This window comes from Ambystoma mexicanum, chromosome 7p, assembly GCF_040938575.1.
Source record: "Ambystoma mexicanum isolate Mex_15411 chromosome 7p, UKY_AmexF1_1, whole genome shotgun sequence".
NCBI classification, from domain to species: Eukaryota; Metazoa; Chordata; class Amphibia; order Caudata; family Ambystomatidae; genus Ambystoma; species Ambystoma mexicanum.
In genome coordinates, this window is record NC_090939.1 from 3,327,645 (window position 1) to 3,348,427 (window position 20,783).

The window sequence follows — 20,783 nt, forward strand, 5'->3', positions numbered from 1 at the left end:
AAGGGAAAGAAACAATGACAGAGGTAAGAAGAGTCTCTCAGGGAGCCAGGACAGCCAATGTTAGTTGAGCAAAGTCTAGGGGAGCTGAATATCTTCTTTACAGGTAAGTAAAAGTCTTGCACAATGTTTTGAAAAAGGAGTGTAGAAATAAGAAGGGCCACAAGCTGGGACACTTGTGAGGTGCAAAGATGCAAGCAACTCGGCAAGATTAACCAAGACAAGCCTCAACTGAGAACAAGTAAGGCTACACCACAAGAGGTAAGTTCTCTTAGACTTTACAGTACCTCTGGTTAGAAGAAATGGTTCCAGCTGGCTTCTGTCCCTGTACAGCTCTGCAGAACCTTCTGTTCCCGTGCCTCAGTCATGGGGACAAGAGGGAGGACGTCTGGGGACTCCTGCACTACAATGGGAAGACTGGCGGCAGCAATGGGGAAACTTCAATTCAGCGGCACTTCGCGGTTTCAGCTCCTCGCGTCTGACAGCAAATAGCAACACTGTGGTTTTCGGATACCACTTTGGACTTTCCTCACATCTGGGATCCAGCACTCTGTTGAGGTGGCTCAGACTTCGTTAGTCCTGCATCAGGGAAGTGAAGAGGATCTTCCTGGTGCTCGGGTCTGACTTAAAAGCGATCCACTGGATTTGGTGTTCCACTCCCTGCCACTTTGGTTCCAGCAGCAGCAGCAGTGGAAGTACAGCCAGCGCCGAGGGGATGTCCAAATTAGTTCACTTTGGAGTTGATTGGTCCCACCAACTCAAGAGGAGAAGTCGTCCTTGGAGGGCTTCTCTAGTCGAGGTGAATTCTGAGCTTCAGCACAGCAGCAGGGCATCACTGGGCAAACCAACGGTCCAGGATTTGCAGCAGGCATCACTTCCAAGTTTTTCTTAGGTTTCCTTTGCCCAGTGGTCGGCTCTGCTTTCCAAGCCAAAAAGCCTCGTCTTTCATGCAGATTTCTCCCATTCATTCCAGACTAGCTGTCAATCACACAGCAGGGTGGATGTCCTTGCTGGACAGCCGGCCGGCCACTCACCTTTGGGTGCATTCCTGTAACCAAGGGGATTAAGCACAGGGAGTTTCGGGCACCTCCCTTCCTGCCCCTTCCAGACATACTGGAGCCAGAGGAGGGATACACTCGTGAATCCCACCAAAAACAAAACAAACAAAGGGAACAAAGCCGGAGTAAATCTCAAGAAGGACATTTCCAACAAGAAATGGAGAAAAAAGAAGATTGGGGACATTTTTACAAAATGGACACCCCTGGTTGCCTTACTGCAGCTGCAATTGCAGCCCACGGTAAAAACACACAGTGGTAGTAAAAAGTAAACCACTGCCACCAGCCATTGATTGTAGAAAGGGTAACATAAAAATGTTACATGAGAAACTAGACAAAGGGGATACTAAGTAACCCCTCCAGCACCCTATTGTAAGATAGTGTGGGCTGGGTCTAGAAAATTACAATGTAAGTAAAGTCATGTTCACTTCACTGCTCTTGAAAACAGTAGTTTCTCCAAGTGTAGGTATTTAAACATTTGGGAAATCTAAGAGACTTCCCTGTGCCACTGCACCGAAGGTGCTGTGTGAGACAATGTAAAAGATGATGCCTATGGAGTTTGTCAGACTCCACAACCAAAAGAGAAACAGAGTTCAAATCACAGAAAAATACATGAGAGAGTGGGAAAAGGTCTCACTGTCTCCAGGTTAGAGATAAAAAAGTCCTAAATTCCAGCAAAAGAGCTGGGGGTCTGTACGGTAGAGAGGAATTAGCACATTTCTGAGAATTCTCCCTAACACTACCTATTCCTTTCCAATCTACAGGCTAATTCCAGGTCCCAGGCCAACCACTGGATGTTTTAGGATCTGAAAGGCAGGGTGGCCTGATCTGGATTACACCCCTCAAAGTAACACTGACCTCCATAAAGGTCATCAAGAGACAAAAGCAACAGTTATGAAGCTGAGGAAACATGCCCCTGTGGCAGCGTCTTGCAATGCCCCCTTTTCCAGTTCCTTCAAACCTTTGTCTTGTCAAGCTCCAAAACGGTATCTTCCATTTTCCTTGTGGAATGTCCCTTTGCTTAACCACTAAATACACCCAACCCTACCAATAGACAATCAGAATGGTAACCAGTGTGCTGACCCAAGAAGTGTCATCTGTGAGGCCAAGGATTTCCAAAGAGGGAAAATGTGGAGCCCCCCCCCCCTGTAAAATACAGGTGCTACCAACAGTATGTTTGCAACCGCAAGCTAGTGGCCTGTGGTCACCCAGATCCTGATAGGCAGCTCAAGCCACGGTGTGCCATACAGACAGTCTGAAACAGCAGTCAAGCAAGGCCAGCCCTTAGGACAGGGGACAAAAGAACCATGTATCTTACAGGAATAGCTGTGCTTTCACATTTAGCAATGGTGAGAACTAATGCGCTTTTAATGTGAATTGAACAGTATGGAAAGCCATGGATCTCAATAGACAATGACTCAGCAGGGCTGGAATTTTCAACCTTTAACCTCTGTTTGCTTGTCACCTCAAATGGATCCCTCATGTTGCAAACCATTCTCCTTGTCGCCTGTTGTTCTCATTTACTTAAGACTGAGTTGTTTTTCAGGCTTCCTGAAATGCGGAAGAGGAGGGTAATGCCCACTCATTTGACCTGATATCACCCTGACGGTGCAACTGGCATGTGTAGATGTTTTAATTGATTCACTGTATCATAAAACATTGTGTAACTCTGTTACCCATGTTAGAATGTACATTCTGTTTTGTCATTAGCTATCCAGTTGTATACTCTATTTGTGTTGAAAATGTAAAGTTACTGCAGCCTTAGCCCGGGTTTGGGACTTGGTACATCCTTCCTGAATCCCCCCTTTACCTGTCGCTGGTATGTCCAGAAGCCTTGAGCTGTGCCCTGGTTTGACATACCTACCCTGCCCCTTCCATAGGGACCTATTGCTACATGACCTTGTGATTTCAGACCCTCTGCAAGTGAGCCTGGTCTTGCAGCCAGTTTTCCTCTGAGCTAGACTTTGCGCTGCGGGCTTGCTGCTGGGTGTTTTGCCCTTTGACCTGGCCTATCTGGAACCCAAACTTGAGTGTTGCTGTGAGGACTTATTTGAGGTAGCTGTGTCAGCTGCTGAGGTACTGCCCACCTCAGACTGTGATAAAGCTGCTCCAGCTCCAAAGCCCGAGAACCAAAGAGGAGCGAGACAGAATATCTGCAACAAGACCACGAGTGCTGCCTGTTCTGTTAACCAAAGTACAACCGCCCGATAACTTGTAAGGAGAAGTGTCCGAAGACCGGAGGAGAAAGAAAGGGTCTACCGATTGCTGCGGGCCTGGTAAGTTCCTTCCGCACCCTGCGAAAGCGCTTTGCTCCCACCTGCCCTACAGCCCCTAACTTAACCCCGGGTTGAACTGTCCCAAGCACCTCAGCCCTTGACCTGGCCAGCACTCCTCCATTCACTATTCTTCAGGCAACGGCCGTATGTCTCTAAAGGTAGAGTTGGGTGAGCCCAGTGGGGCTCATGCCAGGCTGGGCCTACATTGGGGCTCTGGACTGACCCCTTCTCAGGTCAGAGCCTGCCAAAGCAGGGGGCAATCACAAGCCCCACCTGCTGCCACATGGAAAAACTGCTTTAAAACATACTCCTGATATGCTAACACAGCATGTACAGGAGCCGTGCGCCTGACTTCCTGTCTGAGCCGCCCGTCTTCCTGTTCTGCCCCAGTCTCTTCATTGGGTGGAAGAGGCAGGGGCACTTCCTGTTATGACGCTGTAGCAGTTGGTAGTGATTTTAATGGCGAGTCCAGTGCCTGTCTTGCCCCTAAAGTGCTTGTTCCCCTTACCATCTCCCTTCCCCTCAGCATTCTAAAAAATACCCATACTGACCCTTTACCTCCAAGCAACACATCCTCTTATCCCAACTCCCCCTCCTTCTGCAATCCCCAAACCAGCAGCGCTGCCCCCGTCAAACACCACCACCCCCCCCCGCTGTCAAGCACCACCACCCCCTTGTCCTCTCTACCCCAGCCGTGGTGCTATCCTGCTATCCTTTACCTCTCCTCTGGTACCACAATCCCCTTCCCCTGTCCAAAAGAGAAAACTGCGCTGGCGCTGTCCCTGACCCCCCACATGCCACGCCCTCATCTGCCACCCCCCAGGGACCTCTACAGTCAGTCCGGACCCCCAGGCTCGGCCCTGGCTGAGCCCTACGCCAGAACTACATGGCTCTCCCAGCTCCCTCTAAAAGACAGAGCAAACAGGAGAAGTTGCAGTGTGCAGTATTTCATTTGAAAAGTTTCAGTTTCCTCTGTATACAGAATATCCCCTCCACATTTTGAACTGGCTGCGTTTATTCCTTCTGTGTAATATTCAAACTGATGTAGACGTTTCCCCATTCAACGATGCAAATACTACTTTCGTGTTCTCTCGCCATGTCAGAGTGAGCTGCTTCTACTGTGCCATGCTGTGTATTATTTGCATTTACCTTGCACTGCATTCTGCCATGCTGTGTATTATTTGCATTTACCTTGCACTGCATTCTGCCATGCTGTGTATTATTTGCATTTACCTTGCACTGCATTCGGCCATGCTGTGTATTATTTGCATTTACCTTGCACTGCATTCTGCCATGCTGTGTATTATTTGCATTCATCTTGCACTGCATTCTGTCATGCTGTGCATTCTGCCAGTTCTGATTGCCCTCCCTTGGGCCAGGAATCACTGCCTTGGGGCGGGAGTCCTTCCTGTGTGCATATCAAGTCTCCCATTACCTCGCCTCCTTGTGAATACGTGTCATTCACCACAGTGGTTCTCCCTTGCACCCTGTATTACCGGTTGTGCACCGAGGTCCCCCACCCCTCCTGTCCACTTCTGCCCCTCTTCCAGCCGTCCCCATTGGTGAGGTTTGCACAGTGGCCATCCCATCCACCCTGTTGATTCAGACTGTATCAAGTTACCCCTTTCTCGTGATGCTACTGGCCATTAAGAAGCCTGGTTGGCCATCAGCCCAGTGAGGGCCCTTTAAGTAATGAAGATTACCGGGAAGTAACATGCCCATTCCTCACCAAAGGAAACAGTGCCCACTGTTCCATGAACGCCTCCTGCTCCCTTGAACAAGTGCCAGGGCCTTGAATGGAGCTTTCTGAGCTGAGCTCTGTCCTGTGCACCTGCTAAGGACAGCACTTTGCCTGTGTGTGCGTTGTGTTTGCGTCAGGCTTTCCCATTGCGGTTTTCTGTGTGCCTGGGGCCCAAATTCCACAGCACAGGCAAAACGACTGCACAGCAAAGCATTATGTGTGCCCGCCTTTCACCTGTTAGGGATTAACAAATCATCCCAACCCACACGTATTATCACAAACATGCATTGAAGTGAAAGAGCCTTAGCTAATTAACCCTATGAAATATTCAGCTGCAGCTCCGCGGCAGAGCCCAGGGCCTGGTGAATGATTCTTAGGACTCACAGGCAGTGCAAGCACTGTACACACCAGGCGCCTGCGATGTACTGGAAGTTACGCGTGTTCTTCAGGAAAGGCAGTTCTTGCATCTTTGAAGGTGGGCCAAGGTCATCGTAGCTATCCTGCTGCTGTTTGATTTGACAAGGCACTCTCTCCCTGCTTGAAAGAAGCCACAAACTTTACAGCCAATCCTCAATAGTAGGTTATGTCACTCTTACAACCTCAAAATGTGCTTTTTAGTCATCAGGGGGGCTCTATATACCCAATGGAGCTTATTAGCAGACAGATCAATAGGAGCAGGGAACAGACCCAACACGCTGATCAGCGGCGTACGACGGAGGGAGAGGCCCAACACACTGATCAGCAGCGTACGAGGGAGGGAGAGACCCAGCACAAGATCTATACGCTGAAACTGATCCGTAGCGTATTAGGGAGGGAGAGACCCAACACACTGATCAGCGGCGTACGAGGGAGGGAGAGACATAGTACAAGATCTATATGCTGAAAGACTTCATCCCAGAACAGTCGCACCTTCTGGCATTGCCAAAACATGTGCACCCGCATCCCTCTTACAGTTCCAACAGATAGTATCTTGGCTCAATTTACAGGACCACATTTTCTCCGGGCCCAATATATATATATATGTATATATAAAACTAGCTGTCTCCAGCCAAGCGTTGCTGTGGCTTAGTCTGGTTAAATGGAAAAGAAAGAAAATAGAAAGCGCACGTTTCTAATATGTTTAATTTCACAATGCTTGTGGGTAGTTTTTAATGGCTCTGGCGGTTCTCCAAGTTGAGGCAGTTTCATTTTCCCGGCAGCGCAACACATTCCTTTTGTTTCTCTATTAAATTTCAGAGCCATGCAATAAGGACACACTTCAGTCATGGTGCCGATGAGAACATGCCGGCTCCAACTATAATCATCAGGGGGTTGTACCGGAATGCAAGGCGATTGTAATTGCGTGATTGCTGAGCACGGAGTCGTGTTTGACACTGATCTGCTGTTTCTTGTTGACGTCTCTCAGCCACTCTCAGCCTGTCGCGTTTATTCTGTTGAGAACAAAGCAGATCTGAAGCTGCAGAACGTGATTGCCGTGCTCGTAACCGTGCATCCTGAAGTCTAGCTGCACGTTGCTCTGCTGCTTCCTCGGCACGTATTTGAGCCATTCTAAATCAGAAACATTGAAATGGAATCCTAAAATATTTAGTATAGCATGTGTTGCTTTTACGTCCAACAGATGGCGCTGTTTTTCAGAAAAAGCATGTTTTTACCTGTCACAGGTGTGACATCTATGTATAGTATGCATATAAAAACATGCGCCTATTTGAATGCAACGTTGTGTCAAAGTTTCAAAGCAATCGGTGAAGAACTTTCGGAGATGTAAGATTTTGAACAAATTAACATTTACATTTTTATTTATATAGATAGATGCCTAATCCTCTGTTACGTGTCCCAGCAGCAACACGTCAGTTTCAAATCTGCTGCGACCTGCGCCTCCTCAATTCCATTCAATATCAGACATTTTATAACCTTACGGTCTGAATGCCGTGTTGAGATGCCAGATTAATCCGGAAGAAGTAAAAAGTTTGTAGAGCAGAGAGGAACAATGCAACATACTCCTAGACAAATGTAAGAACATGGGAGAACCATATGCACCAGCATTTGGGGGCAAACACAGCGCATCAAAAAGATTCCTGAGCGCATGATAACAGCGACTTTCAGACTTTCTCGGCTTGTATTTGAAAAGCAAGAACGCAAAATCAAGCATACATTAGCCATCCTAGACTTGAGCCGGTCTCCAAATGGCAGCTTTTTTGCAAAGAAATCCAGGAAAGAGTGTGGATACCAATCGGGACAGCTGCATTCCTGCAGAGGCCCAAATCTGCACAAAGCAGATAGGCCCCCCAGACGTCCACCACTTCCTGAATAGTTATTTCCGCATCGAGACAGGACTTGTCGCGGGACATCTACGCGGAGCAGGTACTCGCGCGGAGCAGGTACTCGCGCGGAGCAGGTACTCAGTAGTATCCCCTTCATCACCATGCAAGGAAGCGTAACATGGCTTCAAGGCGCCACAAATGTCCTTGTTCTTTCCCAAAACAGACCCCTCTTCATTTACAACAAACTGCACCTGTCCCCCCTTCTCCTTAAGTTTCAGACGGCTCCCCAACAGTGGACCTGATTCTTCAACCGCTCCCCAAAAACCTGGCTACGTGAAAACAAATCTGCGCCCTTGAATGCAGCTCAAAATTAGGGGAACGCTTGGCACTCAGCATAGAGGGGGCCTGGTCACAGCGGAAGGAGAACTCCACACTCATTTTCACGCTAACTAGTTCCGCCTCTCTCTGTCGCCTCTTATAAGATGCAACACTGATCACCTTACCGCATATTGTCACTTTCAAAGTGTCCCAAACAGACACATTATCAAGCGACCCTCGAGTCACCCTCCCAATGCAATGACAGACGTGTTTTTAATCTCCACTGTTTCCTCCCTTTCAGGCCCCCCGCGATTTATCGATCGCCAGCCGAATACTAGCGTGATCAGAAATCACAACAGTGCCTATATCAACGCTACACAAGGCCACACAAATCCCCCTACTCCCCAGAGTCCTTCCGAATGCAAATCACGCGAGACATCAAGTAAGTGCAGTGCATGCATGAGCTCCAAGACCTTTCCATGCCCTCATTTCAGCGCAGGAGTTGACTGCACTCAATGTATCTTTCGCTACATCCAGAGTTGAGTTAAAGTCTCCCCCAATTATGGCCTCTGCATCACCCATGTTAGCTAGTACTCCTCCTATTTTTAGAAAATTCTGCCTGTGCAACATTTGGCGCATAAACATTGAAAAGCGCCAAGCGCCTACTCTCCACATGTAGTTTCATTGCAATGTATCTGCCTTCCGTCTACAGTGCAGCTTCAATCTCTCTTGAGCAAAATGGCGACACCTATGGGATTACTAGCAAAAGTACTAAAGAACTCTGTCACATATGTTTAATTCTGGATACAATGCACCCGCTGTGTGTCTGACCTGGGAAACTGTCCGTTCTGAGCCGATTCTAGATTTGGCTCCGGGGAGCACGTGCAGCGCCGGTTCCTGAGCCTTTGGAATAAGCTGTAAAAGCGAACGAGCTGGTGGCACCGCCTACCCATAATTTACATTACACTTCCATCTCAGATTCTTACCGCAGCACCACAGCACCACAGGCACCACAGGCCAAAGGCCTCACGCTCTTGTGTATTTCCATTGCTGAGTGCTGCCGGGCCATGAGGTGGATCAGTGCAGCTTTCGCTGAGTGCTGCGGGGTCCTGAGGTGGATCAGTGCAGCTTTCGCTGAGTGCTGCCGGGCCATGAGGTGGATCAGTGCAGCTTTCGCTGAGTGCTGCGGGGTCCTGAGGTGGATCAGTGCAGCTTTCGCTGAGTGCTGCTGGGGCATGAGGTGGACTAGTGCAGCTTTCGCTGAGTGCTGCTGACGCATGAGGTGGATCAGTGCAGCTTTCGCTGAGTGCTGCTGCGGCATGAGGTGGACTAGTGCAGCTTTCGCTGAGTGCTGCCGGGCCATGAGGTGGACCAGTGCAGTTTTCGCTGAGTGCTGCGGGGTCCTGAGGTGGATCAGTGCAGCTTTCGCTGAGTGCTGCTGGGGCATGAGGTGGACTAGTGCAGCTTTCGCTGAGTGCTGCCGGGCCATGAGGTGGACCAGTGCAGTTTTCGCTGAGTGCTGCTGACGCATGAGGTGGATCAGTGCAGCTTTCGCTGAGTGCTGCTGCGGCATGAGGTGGACTAGTGCAGCTTTCGCTGAGTGCTGCCGGGCCATGAGGTGGACCAGTGCAGTTTTCGCTGAGTGCTGCGGGATCCTGAGGTGGATCAGTGCAGCTTTCGCTGAGTGCTGCTGGGGCATGAGGTGGACTAATGCAGCTTTCGCTGAGTGCTGCTTGGGAATGAGGTGGACTAGTGCAGCTTTCGCTGAGTGCTGCTGACGCATGAGGTGGATCAGTGCAGCTTTCGCTGAGTGCTGCTGCGGCATGAGGTGGACTAGTTCAGCTTTCGCTGAGTGCTGCTGGGGTATGAGGTGGACTAGTGCAGCTTTCGCTGAGTGCTGCTGGGGCATGAGGTGGATCAGTGCAGCTTTTGCTGAGTGCTGCAGGGGCATGAGGTGGATCAGTGCAGCTTTTGCTGAGTGCTGCTGGGGCATGAGGTGGATCAATGCAGCTTTCGCTGAGTGCTGCGGGGTCCTGAGGTGCATCAGTGCAGCTTTTGCTGAGTGCTGCTGCGGCATGAGGTGGACTAGTGCAGCTTTCACTGAGTGCTGCAGGGGCATGAGGTGGATCAGTGCAGCTTTCGCTGAGTGCTGCGGGGTCCTGAGGTGGATCAGTGCAGCTTTCGCTGAGTGCTGCCGGGGCATGAGGTGGACTAGTGCAGCTTTCCCTGAGTGCTGCTGACGCATGAGGTGGATCAGTGCAGCTTTCGCTGAGTGCTGCTGCGGCATGAGGTGGACTAGTGCAGCTTTCGCTGAGTGCTGCCGGGCCATGAGGTGGACCAGTGCAGTTTTCGCTGAGTGCTGCGGGGTCCTGAGGTGGATCAGTGCAGCTTTCGCTGAGTGCTGCTGGGGCATGAGGTGGACTAGTGCAGCTTTCGCTGAGTGCTGCCGGGCCATGAGGTGGACCAGTGCAGTTTTCGCTGAGTGCTGCTGACGCATGAGGTGGATCAGTGCAGCTTTCGCTGAGTGCTGCTGCGGCATGAGGTGGACTAGTGCAGCTTTCGCTGAGTGCTGCCGGGCCATGAGGTGGACCAGTGCAGTTTTCGCTGAGTGCTGCGGGGTCCTGAGGTGGATCAGTGCAGCTTTCGCTGAGTGCTGCTGGGGCATGAGGTGGACTAATGCAGCTTTCGCTGAGTGCTGCTTGGGAATGAGGTGGACTAGTGCAGCTTTCGCTGAGTGCTGCTGACGCATGAGGTGGATCAGTGCAGCTTTCGCTGAGTGCTGCTGCGGCATGAGGTGGACTAGTGCAGCTTTCGCTGAGTGCTGCTGGGGTATGAGGTGGACTAGTGCAGCTTTCGCTGAGTGCTGCTGGGGCATGAGGTGGATCAGTGCAGCTTTTGCTGAGTGCTGCAGGGGCATGAGGTGGATCAGTGCAGCTTTTGCTGAGTGCTGCTGGGGCATGAGGTGGATCAGTGCAGCTTTCGCTGAGTGCTGCGGGGTCCTGAGGTGCATCAGTGCAGCTTTTGCTGAGTGCTGCTGGGGCATGAGGTGGATCAGTGCAGCTTTTGCTGAGTGCTGCTGCGGCATGAGGTGGACTAGTGCAGCTTTCACTGAGTGCTGCGGGGTCCTGAGGTGGATCAGTGCAGCTTTTGCTGAGTGCTGCTGGGGCATGAGGTGGATCAGTTCAGCTTTTGCTGAGTGCTGCTGGGGCATGAGGTGGATCAGTGTAGCTTTCGCTGAGTGCTGCGGGGTCCTGAGGTGGATCAGTGCAGCTTTTGCTGAGTGCTGCTGGGGCATGAGGTGGATCAGTGCAGCTTTTGCTGAGTGCTGCTGGGGCATGAGGTGGACTAGTGCAGCTTTCGCTGAGTGCTGCGGGGTCCTGAGGTGGATCAGAGCAGCTTTTGGTGAGTGCTGCTGGGGCATGAGGTGGACTAGTGCAGCCTTTGCTGAGTGCTGCAGGGGCATGAGGAGGATCAGTGCAGCTTTTGCTGAGTGCTGCTGGGGCATGAGGTGGACTAGTGCAGCTTTCGCTGAGTGCTGCGGGGTCCTGAGGTGGATCAGTGCAGCTTTTGCTGAGTGCTGCTGGGGCATGAGGTGGATCAGTGCAGCTTTTGCTGAGTGCTGCTGGGGCATGAGGTGGACTAGTGCAGCTTTCGCTGAGTGCTGCGGGGTCCTGAGGTGGATCAGTGCAGCTTTCGCTGAGTGCTGCTGGGGCATGAGGTGGATCAGTGCAGCTTTTGCTGAGTGCTGCTGGGGCATGAGGTGGACTAGTGCAGCTTTCACTGAGTGCTGCGGGGTCCTGAGGTGGATCAGTGCAGCTTTTGCTGAGTGCTGCTGGGGCATGAAGTGGATCAGTGCAGCTTTTGCTGAGTGCTGCTGGGGCATGAGGTGGATCAGTGTAGCTATCGCTGAGTGCTGCGGGGTCCTGAGGTGGATCAGTGCAGCTTTTGCTGAGTGCTGCTGGGGCATGAGGTGGATCAGTGCAGCTTTTGCTGAGTGCTGCTGGGGCATGAGGTGGACTAGTGCAGCTTTCGCTGAGTGCTGCGGGGTCCGGAGGTGGATCAGTGCAGCTTTTGCTGAGTGCTGCTGGGGCATGAGGTGGACTAGTGCAGCTTTTGCTGAGTGCTGCAGGGGCATGAGGTGGATCAGTGCAGCTTTTGCTGAGTGCTGCTGGGGCATGAGGTGCACTAGTGCAGCTTTCGCTGAGTTCTGCGGGGTCCTGAGGTGGATCAGTGCAGCTTTTGCTGAGTGCTGCTGGGGCATGAGGTGGATCAGTGCAGCTTTTGCTGAGTGCTGCTGGGGCATGAGATGGACTAGTGCAGCTTTCGCTGAGTGCTGCGGGGTCCTGAGGTGGATCAGTGCAGCTTTCGCTGAGTGCTGCTGGGGCATGAGGTGGACCAGTGCAGCCTTTGCTGAGTGCTGCTGACGCATGAGGTGGACTAGTGCAGCTTTCGCTGAGTGCTGCTGGGGCATGAGGTGGACTAGTGCAACTTTCGCTGAGTGCTGCTGGGGCATGAGGTGGATTAGTGCAGCTTTCGCTGAGTGCTGCTGGGCCATGAGGTGGACTAGTGAAGCTTTCGCTGAGTGCTGCCGGGCCATGAGGTGGACCAGTGCAGCTTTCGCTGAGTGCTGCGCGGTCCTGAGGTGGATCAGTGCAGCTTTCGCTGAGTGCTGCTGGGGCATGAGGTGGACTAGTGCAGCTTTCGCTGAGTGCTGCTGGGGAATGAGGTGGACTAGTGCAGCTTTCGCTGAGTGCTGCTGACGCATGAGGTGGATCAGTGCAGCTTTCGCTGAGTGCTGCTGCGGCATGAGGTGGACTAGTGCAGCTTTCGCTGAGTGCTGCTGGGGTATGAGGTGGACTAGTGCAGCTTTCGCTGAGTGCTGCTGGGGCATGAGGTAGATCAGTGCAGCTTTTGCTGAGTGCTGCAGGGGCATGAGGTGGATCAGTGCAGCTTTTGCTGAGTGCTGCTGGGGCATGAGGTGGATCAGTGCAGCTTTCGCTGAGTGCTGCGCGGTCCTGAGGTGCATCAGTGCAGCTTTTGCTGAGTGCTGCTGGGGCATGAGGTGGATCAGTGCAGCTTTTGCTGAGTGCTGCTGCGGCATGAGGTGGACTAGTGCAGCTTTCACTGAGTGCTGCGGGGTCCTGAGGTGGATCAGTGCAGCTTTTGCTGAGTGCTGCTGGGGCATGAGGTGGATCAGTGCAGCTTTTGCTGAGTGCTGCTGGGGCATGAGGTGGATCAGTGTAGCTTTTGCTGAGCGCTGCGGGGTCCTGAGGTGGATCAGTGCAGCTTTTGCTGAGTGCTGCTGGGGCACGAGGTGGATCAGTGCAGCTTTTGCTGAGTGCTGCTGGGGCATGAGGTGGACTAGTGCAGCTTTCGCTGAGTGCTGCGGGGTCCTGAGGTGGATCAGTGCAGCTTTTGGTGAGTGCTGCTGGGGCATGAGGTGGACTAGTGCAGCTTTTGCTGAGTGCTGCAGGGGCATGAGGTGGATCAGTGCAGCTTTTGCTGAGTGCTGCTGGGGCATGAGGTGGACTAGTGCAGCTTTCGCTGAGTGCTGCGGGGTCCTGAGGTGGATCAGTGCAGCTTTCGCTGAGTGCTGCTGGGGCATGAGGTGGACCAGTGCAGCCTTTGCTGAGTGCTGCTGACGCATGAGGTGGACTAGTGCAGCTTTCGCTGAGTGCTGCTGGGGCATGAGGTGGAATAGTGCGGCTTTCGCTGAGTGTTGCTGGGGCATGAGGTGGATTAGTGCAGCTTTCACTGAGTGCTGCTGGGGCATGAGGTGAACTAGTGCAGCTTTCGCTGAGTGCTGCTGGGGCATGAGGTGGACTAGTGCAGCTTTCGCTGAGTGCTGCTGGGGTATGAGGTGGATCAGTGCAGCTTTCGCTGAGTGCTGCTGGGGCATGAGGTGGACTAGTGTAGCTTTTGCTGAGTGCTGCTTGGGCATGAGGTGGACTAGTGCAGGTTTCGCTGAGTGGTGCAGGGTCATGAGGTGGACTAGTGCAGCTTTCGCTGAGTGCTGCTGGGGCATGAGGTGGACTAGAGCAGCTTTCGCTGAGTGCTGCTGGGGCATGAGGTAGACTAGTGCAGCTTTCGCTGAGTGCTGCTGGGGCATGAGGTGGACTAGAGCAGCTTTCGCTGAGTGCTGCTGGGGCATGAGGTAGACTAGTGCAGCTTTCACTGAGTGCTGCTGCGGCATGAGGTGGACTAGTGCAGCTTTCGCTGAGTGCTGCTGGGGCATGAGGTGGATCAGTGCAGTTTTCGATGAGTTCTGCTGGGGCATGAGGTGGACTAGTGCAGCTTTCGCTGAGTGCTGCAGGGTCATGAGGTGGACTAGTGCAGCTTTCGCTGAGTGCTGCTGGGGCATGAGGTGGATTAGTGCAGCTTTCGCTGAGTGCTGCTGAGGTATGTGGTGGACTAGAGCAGCTTTTCTGGGTCCTGGGGGGGCATGAGGTGGATCAGTGCAGCTTTTGCTGAGTGCTGCTGGGGTATAACGTAGACTAGTGCAGCTTTTGCTGAGTGCTGCTGGGTATGAGGTGGATTAGTGCAGCTTTTGCTGAGTGCTGCTGGGGCATGAGGTGGATCAGTGCTGCTTTCGCTGAGTGGTGCAGGGTCATGAGGTGGACCATTGCAGCTTTCACTGAGTGCTGCTGGGGCATGAGGTGGACTAGAGCAGCTTTCGCTGAGTGCTGCTGGGGCATGAGGTAGACTAGTGCAGCTTTCGCTGAGTGCTGCTGGGGCATGAGGTGGACTAGAGCAGCTTTCGCTGAGTGCTGCTGGGGCATGAGGTAGACTAGTGCAGCTTTCGCTGAGTGCTGCTGCGGCATGAGGTGGACTAGTGCAGCTTTCGCTGAGTGCTGCGGGGTCATGAGGTGGACTAGTGCAGCTTTCGCTGAGTGCTGGGGGGCATGAGGTGGATCAATGCAGCTTTTGTTGAGTTCTGCTAGGGCATGAGGTGGACTAGTGTAGCTTTTGCTGAGTGCTGCTGGGGCATGAGGTGGACTAGTGCAGCTTTTGCTGAGTGCTGCTGGGTATGAGGTGGATTAGTGCAGCTTTTGCTGAGTGCTGCTGGGGCATGAGGTGGACTAGAGCAGCTTTCGCTGAGTGCTGCTGGGGCATGAGGTAGACTAGTGCAGCTTTCGCTGAGTGCTGCTGGGGCATGAGGTGGACTAGAGCAGCTTTTGCTGAGTGCTGCTGGGGCATGAGGTGGACTAGTGCAGCTTTCGCTGAGTGCTGCTGGGGCATAAGGTGGATCAGTGCAGTTTTCGATGAGTTCTGCTGGGGCTTGAGGTGGATCAGTGCAGCTTTCGCTGAGTGCTGCGGGGTCATGACGTGGACTAGTGCATCTTTTACTGAGTGCTGCTGGGGCATGAGGTGGAATAGTGTAGCTTTTGCTGGGTGCTGCTGGGGCATGAGGTGGGATAGTGCAGCTTTCGCTGAGTGCTGCTGGGGCATGAGGTGGATTAGTGCAGCTTTCGCTGAGTGCTGCTGAGGTATGTGGTGGACTAGAGCAGCTTTGCTGGGTGCTGGGGGGGCATGAGGTGGATCAGTGCAGCTTTTGCTGAGTGCTGCTGGGGTATGACATAGACTAATGCAGCTTTTGCTGAGTGCTGCTGGGAATGAGGTGGATTAGTGCAGCTTTTTCTGAGTGCTGCTGGGGCATGAGGTGGATTAGTGCTGCTTTCATTGAGTGCTGCTGGGGCATGAGGTGGACTAGTGGAGCTTTCGCTGAGTGCTGCTGGGGCATGAGGTGGACTAGTGCAGCTTTCGCTGAGTACTGCTGGGGCATGAGGTGGACTAGTGCAGTTTTCGCTGAGTGCTGTGGGGTCATGAGGTGGACCAGTGCAGCTTTCACTGAGTGCTGCAGGGGCATGAGGTGGATCAGTGCAGCTTTAGCTGCGTGCTGCTGGGGCATGAGGTGGACTAGTGCAGCTTTCGCTGAGTGCTGCTGGGGCATGAGGTGGACTAGAGCAGCTTTTGCTGAGTGCTGCTGGGGCATGAGGTGGACTAGAGCAGCTTTCCCTGAGTGCTGCTGGGACATGAGGTGGACTAGTACAAGTTTTGCTGAGTGCTTCGGGGGCATGAGGTGGACTTGTGCAGCTTTCGCTGAGTGCTGCTGGGGCATGAGGTGGACCAGTGCAGTTTTCGATGAGTGCTGCTGGGGCATGAGGTGGACTAGTGCAGCTTTCGTTGAGTGCTGCTGGGGCATGAGGTGGACTTGTGCAGCTTTCGCTGAGTGCTGCAGGGTCATGAGGTGCACTAGTGCAGATTTCACTGAGTGCTGCTGGGACATGAGGTGCACTAGTGTAGCTTTCCTGAGTGCTGCTGGGGCATGAGGTGGACTAGTGCATCTTTTGCTGAGTGCTGCTGGGGCATGAGGTGGACTAGTGCAGCTTTCGCTGAGTGCTGCAGGGTCATGAGGTGCACTAGTGTAGCTTTCCTGAGTGCTGCTGGGGCATGAGGTGGACTAGTGTATCTTTTGCTGAGTGCTGCTGGGGCATGAGGTGGACTAGTGCAGCTTTCGCTGAGTGCTGCTGCGGCATGAGGTGGACTAGTGCAGCTTTCGTTGAGTGCTGCAGGGGCATGAGGTGGATCAGTGCAGCTTTTGCTGAGTGCTGCTAGGGTATGAGGTGGACTAGTGCAGCTTTGCTAAGTGCTGCTGGGGTATGAGGTAGACTAGGGCAGCTTTCGCTGAGTTCTGCTGGGGCATGAGGTGGACTAGTGCAGCTTTGCTGAGTGCTGCAGGGGAATGAGGTGGATCAGTGCAGCTTTTGCTGAGTGCTGCTGGGGCATGAGGTGGACTAGTGCAGCTTTCGCTGAGTGCTGCTGGGGCATGAGGAGGACCAGTACAGCTTTGTTGAGTGCTGCTGGGGTATGAGGTGGACTAGTGCAGCTTTCGTTGAGTGCTGCTGTAGCATGAGGTGGATCAGTACAGCTTTCTCTGAGTGCTGCTGGGGCATGAGGTGGACTAGTGCAGCTTTCGCTGAGTGCTGCAGGGGCATGAGGTGGATCAGTGCAGCTTTCGCTGAGTGCTGCTGGGGTCATGAGGTGGATCAGTGCAGCTTTCGCTGAGTGCTGCTGGGGCATGAGGTGGACTAGTGCAGCTTTCGCTGAGTGCTGCAGGGGCATGAGGTGGATCAGTGCAGCTTTCGCTGAGTGCTGCTGGGGTCATGAGGTGGATCAGTGCAGCTTTCGCTGAGTGCTGCTGGGGCATGAGGTGGACTAGTGCAGCTTTTTCTGAGTGCTGCAGGGGCATGAGATGGATCAGTGCAGCTTTTTCTGAGTGCTGCAGGGGCATGAGGTGGATCAGTGCAGCTTTTGCTGAGTGCTGCAGGGGCATGAGGTGGACTAGTGCAGCTTTCGCTGAGTGCTGCTGGGTCATGAGGTGGACTAGTGCAGCTTTCGCTGAGTGCTGTGGGGTCATGAGGTGGACTGTTGCAGCTTTCGTTGAGTGCTGCATGGGCATGAGGTGGACCAGTGCAGCTTTCGCTGAGTGCATCTGGGGTATGAGGTGGACTAGTGCAGCTTTTCCTGAGTGCTGTGGCATGAGGTGGACTAGTGCAGCTTTCGCTGAGTGCTGCGGGTACATGCGGTGGATCAGTGCCGCTTTCGCTGAGTGCTGCTGGGGCATGAGGTGGACTAGTGCAGCTTTCACTGAATGATGCGGGTCATGAGGTGGACTAGTGCAGCTTTGCTGAGTGCTGCAGGGGAATGAGGTGGATCAGTGCAGCTTTTGCTGAGTGCTGCTGGGGCATGAGGTGGACTAGTGCAGCTTTCGCTGAGTGCTGTTGGGGCATGAGGAGGACCAGTACAGCTTTGTTGAGTGCTGCTGGGGTATGAGGTGGACTAGTGCAGCTTTCGTTGAGTGCTGCTGTAGCATGAGGTGGATCAGTACAGCTTTCGCTGAGTGCTGCTGGGGCATGAGGTGGATTAGTGCAGCTTTCACTGAGTGCTGCTGGGGCATGAGGTGGACTAGTGCAGCTTTCGCTGAGTGCTGCTGGGGCATGAGGTGGACTAGTGCAGCTTTCGCTGAGTGCTGCTGGGGTATGAGGTGGATCAGTGCAGCTTTCGCTGAGTGCTGCTGGGGCATGAGGTGGACTAGTGTAGCTTTTGCTGAGTGCTGCTTGGGCATGAGGTGGACTAGTGCAGGTTTCGCTGAGTGGTGCAGGGTCATGAGGTGGACTAGTGCAGCTTTCGCTGAGTGCTGCTGGGGCATGAGGTGGACTAGAGCAGCTTTCGCTGAGTGCTGCTGGGGCATGAGGTAGACTAGTGCAGCTTTCGCTGAGTGCTGCTGGGGCATGAGGTGGACTAGAGCAGCTTTCGCTGAGTGCTGCTGGGGCATGAGGTAGACTAGTGCAGCTTTCACTGAGTGCTGCTGCGGCATGAGGTGGACTAGTGCAGCTTTCGCTGAGTGCTGCTGGGGCATGAGGTGGATCAGTGCAGTTTTCGATGAGTTCTGCTGGGGCATGAGGTGGACTAGTGCAGCTTTCACTGAGTGCTGCAGGGTCATGAGGTGGACTAGTGCAGCTTTCGCTGAGTGCTGCTGGGGCATGAGGTGGATTAGTGCAGCTTTCGCTGAGTGCTGCTGAGGTATGTGGTGGACTAGAGCAGCTTTTCTGGGTGCTGGGGGGGCATGAGGTGGATCAGTGCAGCTTTTGCTGAGTGCTGCTGGGGTATAACGTAGACTAGTGCAGCTTTTGCTGAGTGCTGCTGGGTATGAGGTGGATTAGTGCAGCTTTTGCTGAGTGCTGCTGGGGCATGAGGTGGATCAGTGCTGCTTTCGCTGAGTGGTGCAGGGGCATGAGGTGGATCAGTGCTGCTTTCGCTGAGTGCTGCTGGGGCATGAGGTGGACTAGAGCAGCTTTCGCTGAGTGCTGCTGGGGCATGAGGTGGACTAGTGCAGCTTTCGCTGAGTGCTGCTGGGGCATGAGGTGGACTAGTGCAGCTTTCGCTGAGTGCTGCTGCGGCATGAGGTGGACTAGTGCAGCTTTCACTGAGTGCTGCTGGGGCATGAGTTGGACTAGAGCAGCTTTCGCTGAGTGCTGCTGGGGCATGAGGTAGACTAGTGCAGCTTTCGCTGAGTGCTGCTGGGGCATGAGGTGGACTAGAGCAGCTTTTGCTGAGTGCTGCTGCGGCATGATGTGGACTAGTGCAGCTTTCGCTGAGTGCTGCTGGGGCATAAGGTGGATCAGTGCAGTTTTCGATGAGTTCTGCTGGGGCATGAGGTGGACTAGTGCAGCTTTCGCTGAGTGCTGCGGGGTCATGACGTGGACTAGTGCATCTTTTACTGAGTGCTGCTGGGGCATGAGGTGGAATAGTGTAGCTTTTGCTGGGTGCTGCTGGGGCATGAGGTGGGATAGTGCAGCTTTCCCTGAGTGCTGCTGGGGCATGAGGTGGATTAGTGCAGCTTTCGCTGAGTGCTGCTGAGGTATGTGGTGGACTAGAGCAGCTTTGCTGGGTGCTGGGGGGGCATGAGGTGGATCAGTGCAGCTTTTGCTGAGTGCTGCTCGGGTATGACATAGACTAGTGCAGCTTTTGCTGAGTGCTGCTGGGAATGAGGTGGATTAGTGCAGCTTTTGCTGAGTGCTGCTGGGGCATGAGGTGGATTAGTGCTGCTTTCACTGAGTGCTGCTGGGGCATGAGGTGGACTAGTGCAGCTTTCGCTGAGTGCTGCTGGGGCATGAGGTGGACTAGTGCAGCTTTCGCTGAGTACTGCTGGGGCATGAGGTGGACTAGTGCAGTTTTCGCTGAGTGCTGTGGGGTCATGAGGTGGACCAGTGCAGCTTTCACTGAGTGCTGCAGGGGCATGAGGTGGATCAGTGCAGCTTTAGCTGCGTGCTGCTGGGGCATGAGGTGGACCAGTGCAGCTTTAGCTGCGTGCTGCTGGGGCATGAGGTGGACCAGTGCAGCTTTAGCTGCGTGCTGCTGGGGCATGAGGTGGACCAGTGCAGCTTTAGCTGCGTGCTGCTGGGGCATGAGGTGGACCAGTGCAGCTTTTGCTGAATGCTGCTGGGGCATGAGGTGGACTAGTACAGCTTTCCCTGAGTGCTGCTGGGACATGAGGTGGACTAGTACAAGTTTTGCTGAGTGCTTCGGGGGCATGAGGTGGACTTGTGCAGCTTTCGCTGAGTGCTGCTGGGGCATGAGGTGGACCAGTGCAGTTTTCGATGAGTGCTGCTGGGGCATGAGGTGGACTAGTGTAGCTTTCACTGAGTGTTCCTGGGACATGAGGTGGACTAGTACAGGTTTCGCTGAGTGCTGGGGCATGAGGTGGACTAGAGCAGCTTTCCTGAGTACTGCTGGGGCATGAGGTGGACTAGTGCAGCTTTCCTGAGTGCTGCTGGGGCATGAGGTGGACTAGTACAGGTTTCACTGAGTGCTGGGGCGGCATGAGGTGGACTTGTGCAGCTTTCGCTGAGTGCTGCAGGGTCATGAGGTGGATCAGTGCAGCTTTTGCTGAGTGCTGCTGGGGCATGAGGTGGACTAGTGCAGCTTTCCTGAGTGCTGCTGGGGCATGAGGTGGACTAGTGCATCTTTTGCTGAGTGCTGCTGGGGCATGAGGTGGACTAGTGCAGCTTTCGCTGGGTGCTGCAGGGGCATGAGGTGGATCAGTGCAGCTTTCGCTGAGTGCTGCTGGGGCATGAGGTGGACTAGTGCAGCTTTCGTTGAGTGCTGCAGGGGCATGAGGTGGATCAGTGCAGCTTTTGCTGAGTGCTGCTAGGGTATGAGGTGGACTAGTGCAGCTTTGCTGAGTGCTGATGGGGTATGAGGTAGACTAGGGCAGCTTTCGCTGAGTTCTGCTGGGGCATGAGGTGGACTAGTGCAGCTTTGCTGAGTGCTGCAGGGGAATGAGGTGGATCAGTGCAGCTTTTGCTGAGTGCTGCTGGGGCATGAGGTGGACTAGTGCAGCTTTCGCTGAGTGCTGCTGGGGCATGAGGAGGACCAGTACAGCTTTGTTGAGTGCTGCTGGGGTATGAGGTGGACTAGTGCAGCTTTCGTTGAGTGCTGCTGTAGCATGGGGTGGATCAGTACAGCTTTCTCTGAGTGCTGCTGGGGCATGAGGTGGACTAGTGCAGCCTTTTCTGAGTGCTGCAGGGGCATGAGATGGATCAGTGCAGCTTTTTCTGAGTGCTGCAGGGGC